The sequence below is a fragment of the Bos grunniens genome, chromosome 12, assembly GCF_055505025.1.
Source record: "Bos grunniens cultivar Pamir isolate PY7600 chromosome 12, Bosgru_T2T1.0, whole genome shotgun sequence".
Classification (NCBI taxonomy): Eukaryota; Metazoa; Chordata; class Mammalia; order Artiodactyla; family Bovidae; genus Bos; species Bos grunniens.
In genome coordinates, this window is record NC_141176.1 from 88258916 (window position 1) to 88272347 (window position 13432).

Consider the following 13432-nt stretch of genomic DNA (forward strand, 5'->3'; position numbering starts at 1 on the left):
GTGGAGTAGTTCATCTCTAAATTACGACCAGCTATTGAAAGAGATGGCGCACAGAGCTTCAATACTTTAGGTCCACACATTTCCTATTTTTCCCAAAGAGTATCTTAAGGACTTTCTCTCAAAGATCTCCTGAAATCCATCATATGCAAATTGAACACATTATAAATATCCTCTCTGCCTTCAGGCAAGACAACACCTAAACCGTTATTAAAGACCTTCAGTAAAGACTTTGCCATCTCCTGGGTTTCAGTATTTAATAAACCTTCCCATCAGCCAGCTCTTAAGTCTAACTTAAGTCCTGCTTCCTGGCGTTTCAGTTGAGAAATATCCTTCTATGAAGGGATTTGAAATTTGGGAAATTACTCATCAGCATAGGTATCACTGCCAGAGATTAACCACACATGGAAATAACTGAAGCCTGATGCTTTTGAAAATAGAAACCCATTATTCACACTTTCTGCAGCCAAAGACAGAGCCACAAGATATTGTGGTAACCTATTTGGGGAGCCAGTCTTGCTGTTAGATTCAGCCGTGAGATGAAGCTCCCACCTCCAGACTAACCTCAGTCCAGCCAGCACGATGCAGAGAAGCAGTTTCTACATTACAATACAGAACTCTAGGCTCTTTACTGTCTTTGATACCCTCAGGGTGGTAAGGACCTGCTTACACATCTTTTCAGATGAACACCAGTAGGGATGGTTACTGACCACAGAGTCCCTGCAATTTCCCCTGGGGACCCTTCAGAATTGGAGTGCAGCTCGTCACTTTGCTCCCCCTTCATCTAGAGGACCCTGTGCAAGGAGCATCATTCTGTCTGCTTTCCTGTCCCCTGGTACAGACTAGGTTAGTTCCATCTGATGGTTGCTTTTCATGGTGAGAAAATCCTTATCTGGCCTTCCCCCGGAAATTCTGAAAGACCTAATGTCTGTCAAACTGACTGTGCAGTGTGAACAATTACAAGGGCAAGAACAGCATCTGCAAAGTTGGGTTCTACAGCCATAATAACATGGGGCATTTTTACATACAGATCTTCTTTCACTTATGATGGGGTTACATCCCGATAAATCCACTGTTAGTTGAAAATATCCTAAGTCAAAAATGCATTGAATACACCTAACCTCACAAAGTCATAGCTAAGCCCAGTCTACGTTAGACATGTCCAGAACATTTACATTAGCCTATAGTTAGGCAAAATCATCTAAGACGATGGCTATTTTATAACAAAGTGTTGAATATCTTGTGTAAAGTATTGAACAGTGTGTGTGTGTGTGTGTGTGTGTGTGCACACTCAGTCTCTTAGTCAAGTCCCACTCTTTTGTGACCCCGTGGACTATAGAATACCCAGCTCCTCTGTCCATGGGATTTCCCAGGCAAGAATACTGGAGTGGGTTGCCATTTCCTTCTGCAGGGGATCTTCCTGACCCAAGGATCAAACCCACATCCCCTGGGTCTACCACCTTGGCAGGTGGATTCTTCACCACCAAGCCACCTGGGAAGCCCATTGAACACTGGACTGAAAGTGAGAAGCCGCAGAGTCGTCAGGATCCAGAATGGTGGTTGGTGTATCAGTTGTTTGCCCTTGTAATCGTGTGCCTTGCCACCTCTCCCCAGCATCACCAAGAGCCTTAAACTTCAGCTGGGGAGAAAATCAAAGTTCAAAATTTGAAGTACGGTTGTTAATGCATGTGTATGGCTTCCACACTATAGGAAAGTCAAAGAATCCCAAGTCAAACCATCATGTCCGGGACCGTCTTTATGGTCCTTTGAAAAGAGAGCTTTTACATATTTCCATGCAACATTGCAAAGAAAATTCAACAAATCCCTTCAGTAGGTGCTAAATACCATCAACATCTGAATCATCTTTAAATCATTTCCTTAACAATAGCTCCATTTTGAATGGTACAAATTACTTGGCTAAAAGAGACGAGGAGAGCGCCAGCATGCTGATAAACTCTCAGACTCAGATGACGTCGGTGTGGCTGTCACTTCAGATACACTCGGCAAGGGAATGGCGGAGACACCTTGGAAATGCTTCCAGTTGTTTCTCTTGAAAATTTCCAGGACTGCTTACGAAGCAGACTTTGCCAGACTGGAAGGGACTACATACTTCTCTAGAGGAACATAGGGTTATTAAGAATGGTCTTCTCCCTGCCCCTCTCCAGTGCTCATCGTCACTGCTGTGGCAGACAGAAGGATGCTCCCGCAAGGATGTCCTCATCCGAACCTGGGGGCGTGGTACCTTCCAGGCGAAGGAGACTTTGCAGATGTGCTTAAGTGAAGGGTCTCGAGATGAGGAAGTAACCCTGCATTACCTAGGTGGTCCCAACGTCATCACAGAGGCCCTTAGAGGAGAGAACAGGAGATGAAAGTCAGAGATGTGGCCAGAGAAGCAGAGGTCAGACGGACGGGAAGGGGCCACTCGCGAAGGGGTGGGGGCAGCCTTGAAGCTGGAAAAAGCAAAAAAAAAAAAAGACTGATTCTTCTCTTTCAGCCTCCTGAAGGAGCACAGCTCTGCGGACACCTTGATTTTAGCTCACTGAGACGTCTTCCTCCAGCACTGAAGACAGTGGGGTTGTATTTTTGCAGCCACTAAGTTTGTGACAATTTGTAACAGCAGCAATAAGAAGCATCCAATTGGTCTGACATACAATGTGTTCTTACTTTGTATCACCTGATAAGACACTCACTTTTGGCCATTTTGTCTTTCTTTTCTCCTTTCAATAAGCAAAAAAAAAGAATCAATTATTGAAGGCCTTCCATATGGTCGGTACTCTGTGTGGCAGAAGGATATGTCAAATATGAGACAAGAACTGTCTCAAGGAACTGTTTCAGTTTGAACTTAGGTTGGAAGATAATATATATGTAGCAAGACAACTCTGCAAGAAAAATGGAATAATAAAAGTAGTATTTACATTAAGAAGAGAAGAATATATAAATTCAAGAAAAGAAAAGGAAGGGAAACATACATTGCATTTCTTCTCAGAATTATAATAGTTTGGGGCTTCCCAGGTAGCATTAGTGATAAAGAATCTGTCTGCCAAAGCAGGGGATGTAAGGGATGCAGGTTCAATCCCAGGGTGGGGGATATCCCCTGGAGGAAGGCGTGCCAATCCACTCTAGTATTCTTGCTTGGAAAATCCCATGGACAGAGGAATTTGGTGGGCTACAGTTCATAGGGTTGCAAACAGTCCGACATGACTGAAGCAACTTAGCACGCACCCACATTAACTTTTTTTTAAAAAAGAAAACTAATCCTCCCTAATGGCTTATTTTGAAAATCTATGGATCATTTCATGTCATCTTTAGTCATATGATGGAGAAGGAAATGGCAACCCACACCAGTATCCTTGCCTGGAAAATCTCATGGACAGAGGAAACCGGTGGGCTGCAGTCCATGGGGTCACAAAGAGTCAGGCACGACTGAGCGACTAACACACACACACACTGTTCACAGAAACACAGCAACTAAGCAACAACTGTTCATAGAGTCAAAACGTACCCCAAAGACTTATACAGACAAGGACTACAAAACTTCCATTTTTAGAGAATGAAAGGTTATCACATGATCTAGCTTTTCTTTTCCAGTTTTAACTCTCATCCTCTATTTAGCTAACTTGGTGTTCTGAGCTCTTAAGTCTCCCCATATTACCTAGGATGAAAATGTCCCCCTCTTCCTGCACTTCCCTAAACAAGAGGCACTAAAGGGGGTTTTATTCAGTGGCATGTCATCAAATTTTCTAAGGCAGCCATTAAGTTAAAACCTTCCACTTATCCAATAGCTTAGAACTAACTTAGAAAAGAGACCTCCCTCCCCCAAATAACTGGAACACCAGAGTGTAGTTCAGAGCAGATGTTGGCTACCTACAGATCCTGGGCCAAATGCACCATTTTTGTGTATGAAGGCTTATTAGGATGCACGACACCATTTGTTTATGCACATGATTTCTTCATGCTGCACACACAAGCTTTTTTCACAGAGGCAGTATATCGTACGTGAGCACCTATATGATATTCCCATTTTTTCCTCACAGCCTATAAAACCTAAAATATTTACAACCGGGCCCTTTACATAAAACACTGGCTGACCCCTGAATTAGAGGATTCACTTTGGAGTCAGACAGACCCATAAATTCTAATTTCACCTCAACCATTTATGAGTTATGTCATTTGGACCAAAGGATTTAATCTCAGTGGACCTCAGTTTTCCTCATTTGCAACACGGAGGTTTCAGCACCTACCTGAGAGGAGACTGAATTTTTCCAATCCTTAAATATGCAGAAGACTTGATGCTCTTTCTAAATCAGGAGAATTAATTCTTCAGGGTCGTCGAGCTTTGACTATGCCTCTTTCCAATACTTTACTGCAATTTTTGTCATTTCTCTGAGGACACCCTTGGCTGTCACCAGTGAAAAAAGTTAATTGGATTTAGAGTCAAAACATCCTGGTCTGAAACCAGCTCTGTAACTTCCTGTTTTTCTTGTTGTTTAGTTGCTACGTCGTGTCTGTTTCTTTGAGACCCCATGGACTGTAGCCCGCCAGGCTCCTCTGTCCATGGGATTTTTCATGCAAGAATACTGGAATAGGTTGCCATTTCCTCTTCAAGGGGATTTTCTCGATCCAGGGATCAAACTTCTGTGTCTCCTGCATCTCCTGAATTGGCAGGAAGAGTATTTAGCACGGAGCCACCTGGGAGGCCCCTATAGCTTCCTACTATAGTCATTTTAGACAAGTCTCTACATATTCCTAACTTTCCACTTTTCCATCTGCAAAATGAAGCTAAAATACTTAAATCATGGAATTGCTGTAAACATTAAATGAGAAATGAGATAACTTTTATGGAAGCACAAAAAAACATTATTTTGCATGTTTTTTATTAAAATAATTATATGGTAAAAATGAAATGAGGCAAAAATGCAAACATACTCTGCAAATGCTAAAGACAATATAAACATCAGCCATGTGTGGGACTTCCCTGGCAGTCCAGTGGTTAAGACTCCAAGCTTCCAGTGCAAGGGATGTGAGTTCAGCCCTTGGTTAGGGAACTAAAATCCCACACGCTATGTGGTGCAGCCAAAAAAGTATAAAGAATAAACAAACATAATTAAACAGCCATTTGTATGCAGCAATATATGGAGTAAAACTGATCACATTTTAGTGTGACTTGAAAAGTCATATTAAAAGCCATCTAATTGTCATGGCTCATGACAGTATTTCTTATATGAGACAAAACATGGAAGGAAGCCAAATGTTCTTCAACTGGTAAATAGATGAATAATTGTGGTATAGCTGTTCTATGGAATACACTTGAATAATATAAAGAATGTTATTAAAACATGCAATAACATGGATAAATCTCATAAACATCATGCTTGAATGAATGAAATTAAACACAAAGGGCTATGTGATAATTCACTTTGCATGCCAATTGGGTAGGCCATGGTGCCTAGCTGTTTGGTCAAAAACTCATACATATGTTGCCATGAATGTATTTTTTAGATGTGATTGACACTTAAATCAGTAGTCTTTGAATAAAGCAGATTGCCTTCCACACTATGGGTGGGCAATAGATGGGTGGGTCTCAGCCAATCATTTGAACACCTTAACACAAAAGTCTGAGGTTTCCTGAAAAAAAAGAGAGCTCTGTCTCCAGACTACCTTTGAGCTCAAGACTGTGACATCAGATCTTCAACTTTTGTCAAAACGTCCAGCCTACCCTCCTGCCTTGCACATTTCAAACTTGCCCATCATAATCAAATGAGTCAATTCCTCAAAATAAAGCTCTAGATAGATAGATAGAAGAAAAAAGTTCTATTGCTCCTCTTTCTCTGGCTGCCTATCCTAAAATTCCATTTATATGAAATTATAGAAAAAATAAAACAGTAGCAACAGAAAGCATATCAGTGATTTCCTGGAACTTGGAGCATGAGAAACTCTTTAGGATAATGGAAAAGTTCTAAATATTTATAGTGGTGGTGATTACATGACAGTATAAATTAACAAATTCTATCAAACTGTAGATTGAAGGCAGGAGGAGAAGGGGACGACAGAGGATGAGATGGTTGGATGGCACCACCGACTCAATGGACATGAGTTTGAGCAAGCTCAAGGAGATGGTGATGGACAAGGAGGCCTCGCATGCTTCGGTCTATGGGGTTGCAAAGAGTTGGACGTGACTGAGTGACTGAACTGAATTGATTAAACTGTATGTGCTGTGCTTAGTCATTCAGTCATGTCCAACTCTGCGACTCCATGGCCCACCAGGCTCCTCTGTCCATGGGGATTCTCCAGGCAAGAATACTGGAGTAGGTTGCCAAGCCCTCCTCCAGAGGATCTTCCCAACCAACGGATTGAACCCAGGTCTCCCGCATTGCAGGTGGATTCTTTACTATCTGAGCCATCAGGGAAGCCCAAGAATACTGGAGTGGGTAGCCTATCTCTTTTCCAGGGGATCTTCCCGATCCAGGAATTAACCAGGGTCTCCTGCATTGCAAGCGGATTCTTTACCAGCATGTACCTAAAATGAGTGAATTGTATTGTATTTAAAATACAGTTCAATCGAGCTGGGAGGAAAAAGTCAGACTGCAAACCATATAATAGGCCATAATATGACTGTCTCTTATACATCACGAGTAAACTTAATTAAAAATTACATTTTGTATAACTTCATTTTTTCATGACTAGACTGGGGTTCACTGAATGTGGATTACTGTCTAATACATTGAGATGTTCAAGGTGAGCAAACACTAATACATCTGTCAGGCAGAAGCATGGGTAATTCACATATTCATTATTATGAACAAGTTAATTAAAGTCATAATATTAATAAATTGCATCTACTAAGCCATTATTTTATTCGCTTCTGATTTATATACAGTGTCTCTCTTGAGTAAATGGGAATTTTTATGTGGCAGTAAAAACTTAATAACTAATATATCAATCCACAGTAAACACCATCCAAAGGCAACTGTGATAAACATGAAGCCCCTGCGGTATCAGGGAAGGACAACAGTATCAAAAAGAAAAGCGTTTATTTATACCTTCAGATGTAGCCGGAGCATTATCAGTTCTGATGGGGATCCTTTGATCTCTGGCTCTGAAAGCATTTTACAGCAGTTCAGGAGTTATCATCAAGAAATCACACACTCAGGACAAAGCCCCTGACAAATGTATGGGAGAAGCAAAGAAACAGCTAAAAGCTTTGGCTCCGAAGTTTCACCTCTGCTCACAGCTGCCCCTCTGTCTCAGCAACTCCACAATAAACAGTCTACCTTGGTGCGCTACAGCTTGCCTCGCCATGAGTCCACTCGCAGAGTGTCTCAGTGCAGCCATGAAGAGCGATCACCCTATGAATCCAGACACGCCACATCCTTCTGCTACCAAGACAGCTGGGACCATGGTCTAATGTCGATCCTGCGGTTGATTCAGAACACAAGAAAACCCCAGAAATGGAGAACTCTGTGTCTAAAAACGCCTAGCCATGTAGCTTATGGCAGAAAGTCTGTTTTGTCATTAATGGAATGATGGTGAAAACCCAGGTTTTAGAGACACATTGGAATGTTAATACCAATCGTGACACTTTGGAGCTGTTGAGTCTTAGACAAACTATGGATCTCCCTGAAACTCAGGTTCTTAATTTGTAAAATAAGATTTATACCAACCACACATCACTTTAAAGGTTCAAATCATGTTTGGGAAGGCTCTACTTCTAATTCCCAACTACTGAAAGGTCTCAAAAAAAAATGAGGAACACGATTGTTATGTCTAAAAAGCTAAATTGGGGTAGGGGGGAGTGGGGGCGGGTATTTGGTTCCTGAGACAATTGCCATCTCCTCCAATACCGTTGTCCTGGACATTACAGATTCTAATGGGCTTCAGCTGAAGCCGTTTGAACATTCAGCCAGCGTTATGTGAAGATGTGCCTTGTATGGTCTCCACTCTCAAAGGGGATGGACACACGTCTCCTGAAATGCAGGGCTTTCTTTAACATACAACCAAGCATCTGCCTCTCAGCACCGGTCCCCCAAAACTCCAGTCTAACCTTTCACTTTCAAAGACGCCAAATCAATAGATGCCAACTAAACTTGTAACTGGACTTACTTGTAATTCAAAAAAAAAAAAAAATACTCGAAAGGGTTGACAGGTGTCAGTAGGTGCTGACTGATTTTTAGGAGATATATTACAAAATGAGGGTGCCAACTTAAACTGTCTCTGCTGACGACCAACAGCAATTTCAATTTCTTAAAATACAACTGCCTCCCTTTCAGACACTGCTGTGATTGTTCAGGGTTTCTCTACACCTCTCTTTTTCTGCAGGTCTTTTCCTCTATTGAATATGTCAAGACTTGCCAATCGGTAAGGGTTATGGCTTTTTCACACTGAAACCCATTTTTAGGAACTACCGCTGTACCATTAGCACCCCTGAAATCTCCATCCTCAGCAGTGATGACTGGTTTGGCAATGTCAGTATAAAGTTTGGCAATTAGGTATAAAGTCAAAGTGAGAGCTGCTCAGTTGTGTCCGACTCTTTGTGACCTCATGGACTGTAGCCCACCAGGCTCTTCTGTCCATGGGATTCTCCAAGCAAGAATACTGGAGTGGGTTGCCATTTTCTCCTCCAAGGGATCTTCCTGACCCAGGGATCAAACCTGCATCTCCTGCATCTCCTGCACTGGCAGGCAGATTCTTTACCACTGTGCCACCTGGGAAGCCCCTAAAAGTCTGCATAATAGTGCACAAATATGAAGCTTATTAGCACATATACAGAGAAGGACATGGCACCCCACTCCAGGATTCTTGCCTAGAGAATCCCTTGGACAGAGGAGCCTGGTGGGCTGCTATGCGTAGGGTCTCACAGAGTCGGACATGACTGAAGAGACTTAGCAGCAACAGCACACATACATGTACAGTAAGCTCTTTCAGGGTGAATGTATTATCTTTCTTTGGGTTCTGAGCACTAGCAAAACATCTGGCACAAAATAAGTGCTCAGTTAGTACCTGATTAGAAGATGAGTAAATCCCATGAAAAAGAATGAAATAACGCCATTTGCACCAACATGCATGGACCTGGAGATTAGTGAAGCAAACCGTCACAGAAGCGAGAGACAGATGTATGGTGTTACTTCTGTGTGGAATCTAAAAATTGAGACAAATGAGGCTATTTTCAAAACAGAAATAGACTCACAGACATAGAAAACAAACTAGTGATTAGCAAAGTGGAAGAGGGAGGTGGATAAATTATGAGTTTGGGATTAAGGATATCCACTATTTTATATATATATATATATATATAAAATAGATAAATGGGTTTCCCTGGTGGCTCAGAGGTTAAAGCGTCTGCCTGGAATGCAGGAGACCCAGGTTCAACCCCTGGGTCAGGAAGACCCCCTGAAGAAGGAAATGGCAACCCACTCCAGTACTCTTGCCTGGAGAATCCCATGGAGGGAGGAGCCTGGTAGGCTACAGTCCATGGGGTCACAAAGAGTTGGACACAATTGAGTGACCTCACTTCACTTCAGTAGATAAACAGCAAGGACCTACTGTATAGCACGAAGAACTATATTCAATACCATGTAATCACTTATAAGGGAGAAGAATCTGAAAAAGAATATACGTATCTATATATATATATATATGGCTACCCTTGTGGCTCAGCTGCTAAAGAATCTGTCTGCAACGTGGGAGATCTAGGTTCAGTCCCTGGGTTGGGAAGATCCCCTGGGTTGGGAAGACCTACTCCAGTATTCTGGCCTGGAGAGTTCCATGGACTGTATTGTCCTTGGGGTTGCAAAGACCCAAACACAGCTGAGCAACTTTCACTTTCACGTGTGTGTGTATGGAACTGAATCACTCTGCTGTAGACCTGAAATACTGTAAATCAACTATGTTAGTGGCTCACTCATGTCTGTTTCTTTGTGACCCCATGGAATGTAGTCTGCCAGGCTCCTCTGTCCATGGAATTCTCCAGGCAAGAGTACTGGAGTGGGTTGCCATTCCCTTCTCTGGGGGATCTTCCTGACTTGGGGATATAACCTGGGTCTCCTGCATTGCAGGCAGTTTCTTTGCCATCTGATCCATCAGGGAAGCCTCTGTAAATCAACTATATTTCAATAAAAAATTTTTTAAAAGAATGAATGGGCCATGTCTCACACAATATACTGAAGAATGACAGAAACAGAATAGCATCTTTTTTTTCCTTTTCTGTCAAAGGGAAAATGTCTGAGAAGGTGCAGTGGAAGAGCTTCTCAGAACATGAGTACTGCTTAGCTTGCTTCTCCTCTCCTCTGAGTCCAATTTCTCTGAAAAACCTCCTTGGGTCAGATAGAAGCACTAAAACCTGTATGTATCTGGGGTCAATAAATTAAGGATCTCTAAGAACAAATTTGGGGGGCTCCAAAGTCACTGTGGATGGTGATTGCAGCCATGAAATTAAAAGACACTCGCTCCTTGGAAGGAAAGTTATGACCAACCTAGATAGCATATTAAAAAGCAGAGACATTACTTTGCCAACAAAGGTCCATCTAGTCAAGGCTATGGTTTTTCCAGTGGTCACATATGGATGTGAGAGTTGGACTGTGAAGAAAGCTGAGTGTTGAAGAATTGGTGCTTTTGAACTGTGATGTTGAAGAAGACTCTTGAGAGTCCCTTGGACTGCAAGGAGATCCAACCAGTCCATTCTAAAGGAGATTAGTCCTGGGTGTTCTTTGGAAGGACTGATGCTAAAGCTGAAACTCCAATACTTTGGCCACCTGATGCGAAGAGTTGACTCATTGGAAAAGACTCTGATGCTGGGAGGGATTGGGGGTAGGAGGAAAAGGGGATGACAGAGGATGAGATGGCTGGATGGCATCACCAACTGGATGGACATGAGTTTGGGTGAACTCCGGGAGTTGGTGATAGACAGGGAGGCCTGGCCTGCTGCAGTTCATGGGGTTGCAAAGAGTCGGACACAACTGAGTGACTGAACTGAACTGAAGAACAAATAATCAAAAAATAACATTTGACAAATGGGCTGGGTATATATACCTATAGTCTCTCTCTTTGGGACCTTGGAGGCTCAGCTGGTAGAGAATCTGCCTGCAATGCAGGAAATATGGATTTGTCCCTTAGTTTAGGAAGATCCCCTGGAGAAGGGAATGGCTACCCACTCCAGTGTTCTTCCCTGGAGAATCCCATGGACAGAGGAGCCTGGCGGGCTACAGTCCAAGGGGTGGCAAAGAGTTGGACACAACTGAGCGACTAACACTTTCACTTTTACACTTTGGGACCATGAAAAACAGTTGCTTCCGTCTTTGAAATGATGGTGATCTCGGGTGGCCTCAGCCTGCAATGGTGTGGAGCTTGGCTTGGGTTCCCAACCAGAGACTGGGCTTGGTCCTAGCACCCCAGACCTTAGCCACTAGACCAGCGGTCAGTGACAAGGGCCCTGGCCCTTTGGCTTTGCAGGAAAGAATTCTCACAAAGACAGAAAGTAGGGAAACAAGTATAGTATTTATTAAAAGGAAAGAGAGTACAGCACGTGTGGACAGACACACAGGCAGACTCAGGGCAAGACAGCTGCACCCTCATGGCAGTTCCAATTACTTTTATGGGGGCATTTCTTCCAGGTTTCCTTTGGCCATTTTGATTCACCTGGTTCACAGTCCATATTTGGTATATCTCAGTATCTTTCCAGGTGTGCAGATGCATTTCTTAGCCAAGATTAATTTTACTCGAAAAGGCATCTGAGTAGGGAAAAGCGCTTGACGTGACTCCCCTTTGGCGTCCAAGGAGTCTTTTCCACCCATGTGTGGTCAGGGAGGTCTCCTGAGTTTGGGAATAAGAAATATGTGGTCTGGGAAGAAACCAGTCTCCTTCCTTAATTGTTCTGTTCTTCTAGTCTTGGAGTTTCTGCCCACAGGGAATGAATCTTCAATCACTTTATCCTGGGGGGTGCCCATCTGCCTCCTCCCTCAATGGTATTCATGACTTCCCTTCAAGAAATTATTCAGGGAAGTTTTCTAGAAGTTATTTGTGCAGTGCAATGCATATGTGCTGAAATACTATGAAATTTAGACACAGCTTTATCCATTCAGGGGGTATTTAGGTTGCTTTCATGTCCTACTTGACTTCCCTGATGGCTCAGATGGTAAAGCGTCTACCTACAATGTGGGAGACCTGGGTTCGATCCCTGGGTCAGGAAGATCCCCTGGAGAAGAAAATGGCAACCTGCTCCAGGACTCTTGCCCGGAAAATCCCATGGATGGAGAATCCTGGTGGGCTACAGTCCATGGGGTCGCAAAGAGTCGAATACAAGTCAGCGACTTTACTTACTTACATGTCCTACTGTAAATACTGCTGCACTGAATTGGGATACATGTGAACTTTTGAATTATGGTTTTCTCATGGTATGTATCCAGTCATGGGACTGCTGGGTCACGTGGTGGCTTTATTTTTAGTCTTTGAATCAATTTGCAGGGCAGGAATAGAGACACAGATGTAGAGAACTGACTTGTGGACCTGGGGGCCGGGCAGAAGAGGGTGGGGTGGATTGAGAGCATAGCATTGACATATATACACCACCGTGTATAAAACATATGGCTAGAGGGAAGCTTCTGCACAACACAGGGAGCTCAGCTCTGTGCTCTGTGATGACCCAGAGGGGTGGAATGGGAGATGGGGCTGGAGGAAGTCCAGAGGGAGGGGATATATATATATATATACATATTAATAGCTAAGTCACTTCATCAGAGAGCATAAACTAGCACAGTATCATAAAACAATTATACTCCAATTTAAAAATAAAAAAAATTTAGAAAAGCAATGAACATAACCAAGCTGATACAAAGAAAAAAAAAAAAAGAAAAGAAATTTAAACACAATCCTTTGATTTGATTTTGTTAGAAAGTTTTCACATTACCCCAATATTTAGGACGTTTTTTTTTTCCGAGTGTTGTTGTTGTTCAGTCTCTGAGTCATGTCTGATTCTTTGTGACCCCATGGACTACACAGCACGCCAGGCTGCCCTGTCCTTAACTATCTCCCAGAATTTGCTCAAATTCATGGCAATTGAGTCGGTGATGCTATCTAAGCATCTCATCCTCTGTCACCCCCTTTTCCTTTTGCCTTCAGTCTTTCCCGGCGCCAGGGTGTCTTCCAGTGAGTCAGCTGTTTGCATCAGGTGGCCAAAACACTGGCGCTCCAGCTTCAGCATCAGTGCTTAGAATAAGTACTCAGATTTGACCATTTGGTTTCGGTTTTGGTGAGTGGGGCGGATATAATCAGATGTGTCTAATACTGCTGTTTTAATCCACACATAGGCAATAGCTGTGATGTCTTAGACTAATGTCTCATATAGGTGAGTCTACTCGAGGTTACCTCAATTGGAAAGAAAAAACCAGCCATCATATCCCACCAGAATCGTGCATCTTTTATGTTGGGTCTCAGCCAGCTCCTC

The 13432-nt window shown here is 42.9% G+C and overlaps 1 non-coding gene across 1 annotated transcript; it reads left to right on the forward strand.

Moving 5' to 3' along the window:
• Positions 1-9306: 9306 nt before the first annotated feature.
• Positions 9307-9379, forward strand: TRNAS-GGA (transfer RNA serine (anticodon GGA)). Its single transcript has one exon. It is a non-coding gene; the product is annotated as a tRNA-Ser (tRNA).
• Positions 9380-13432: the final 4053 nt, after the last annotated feature.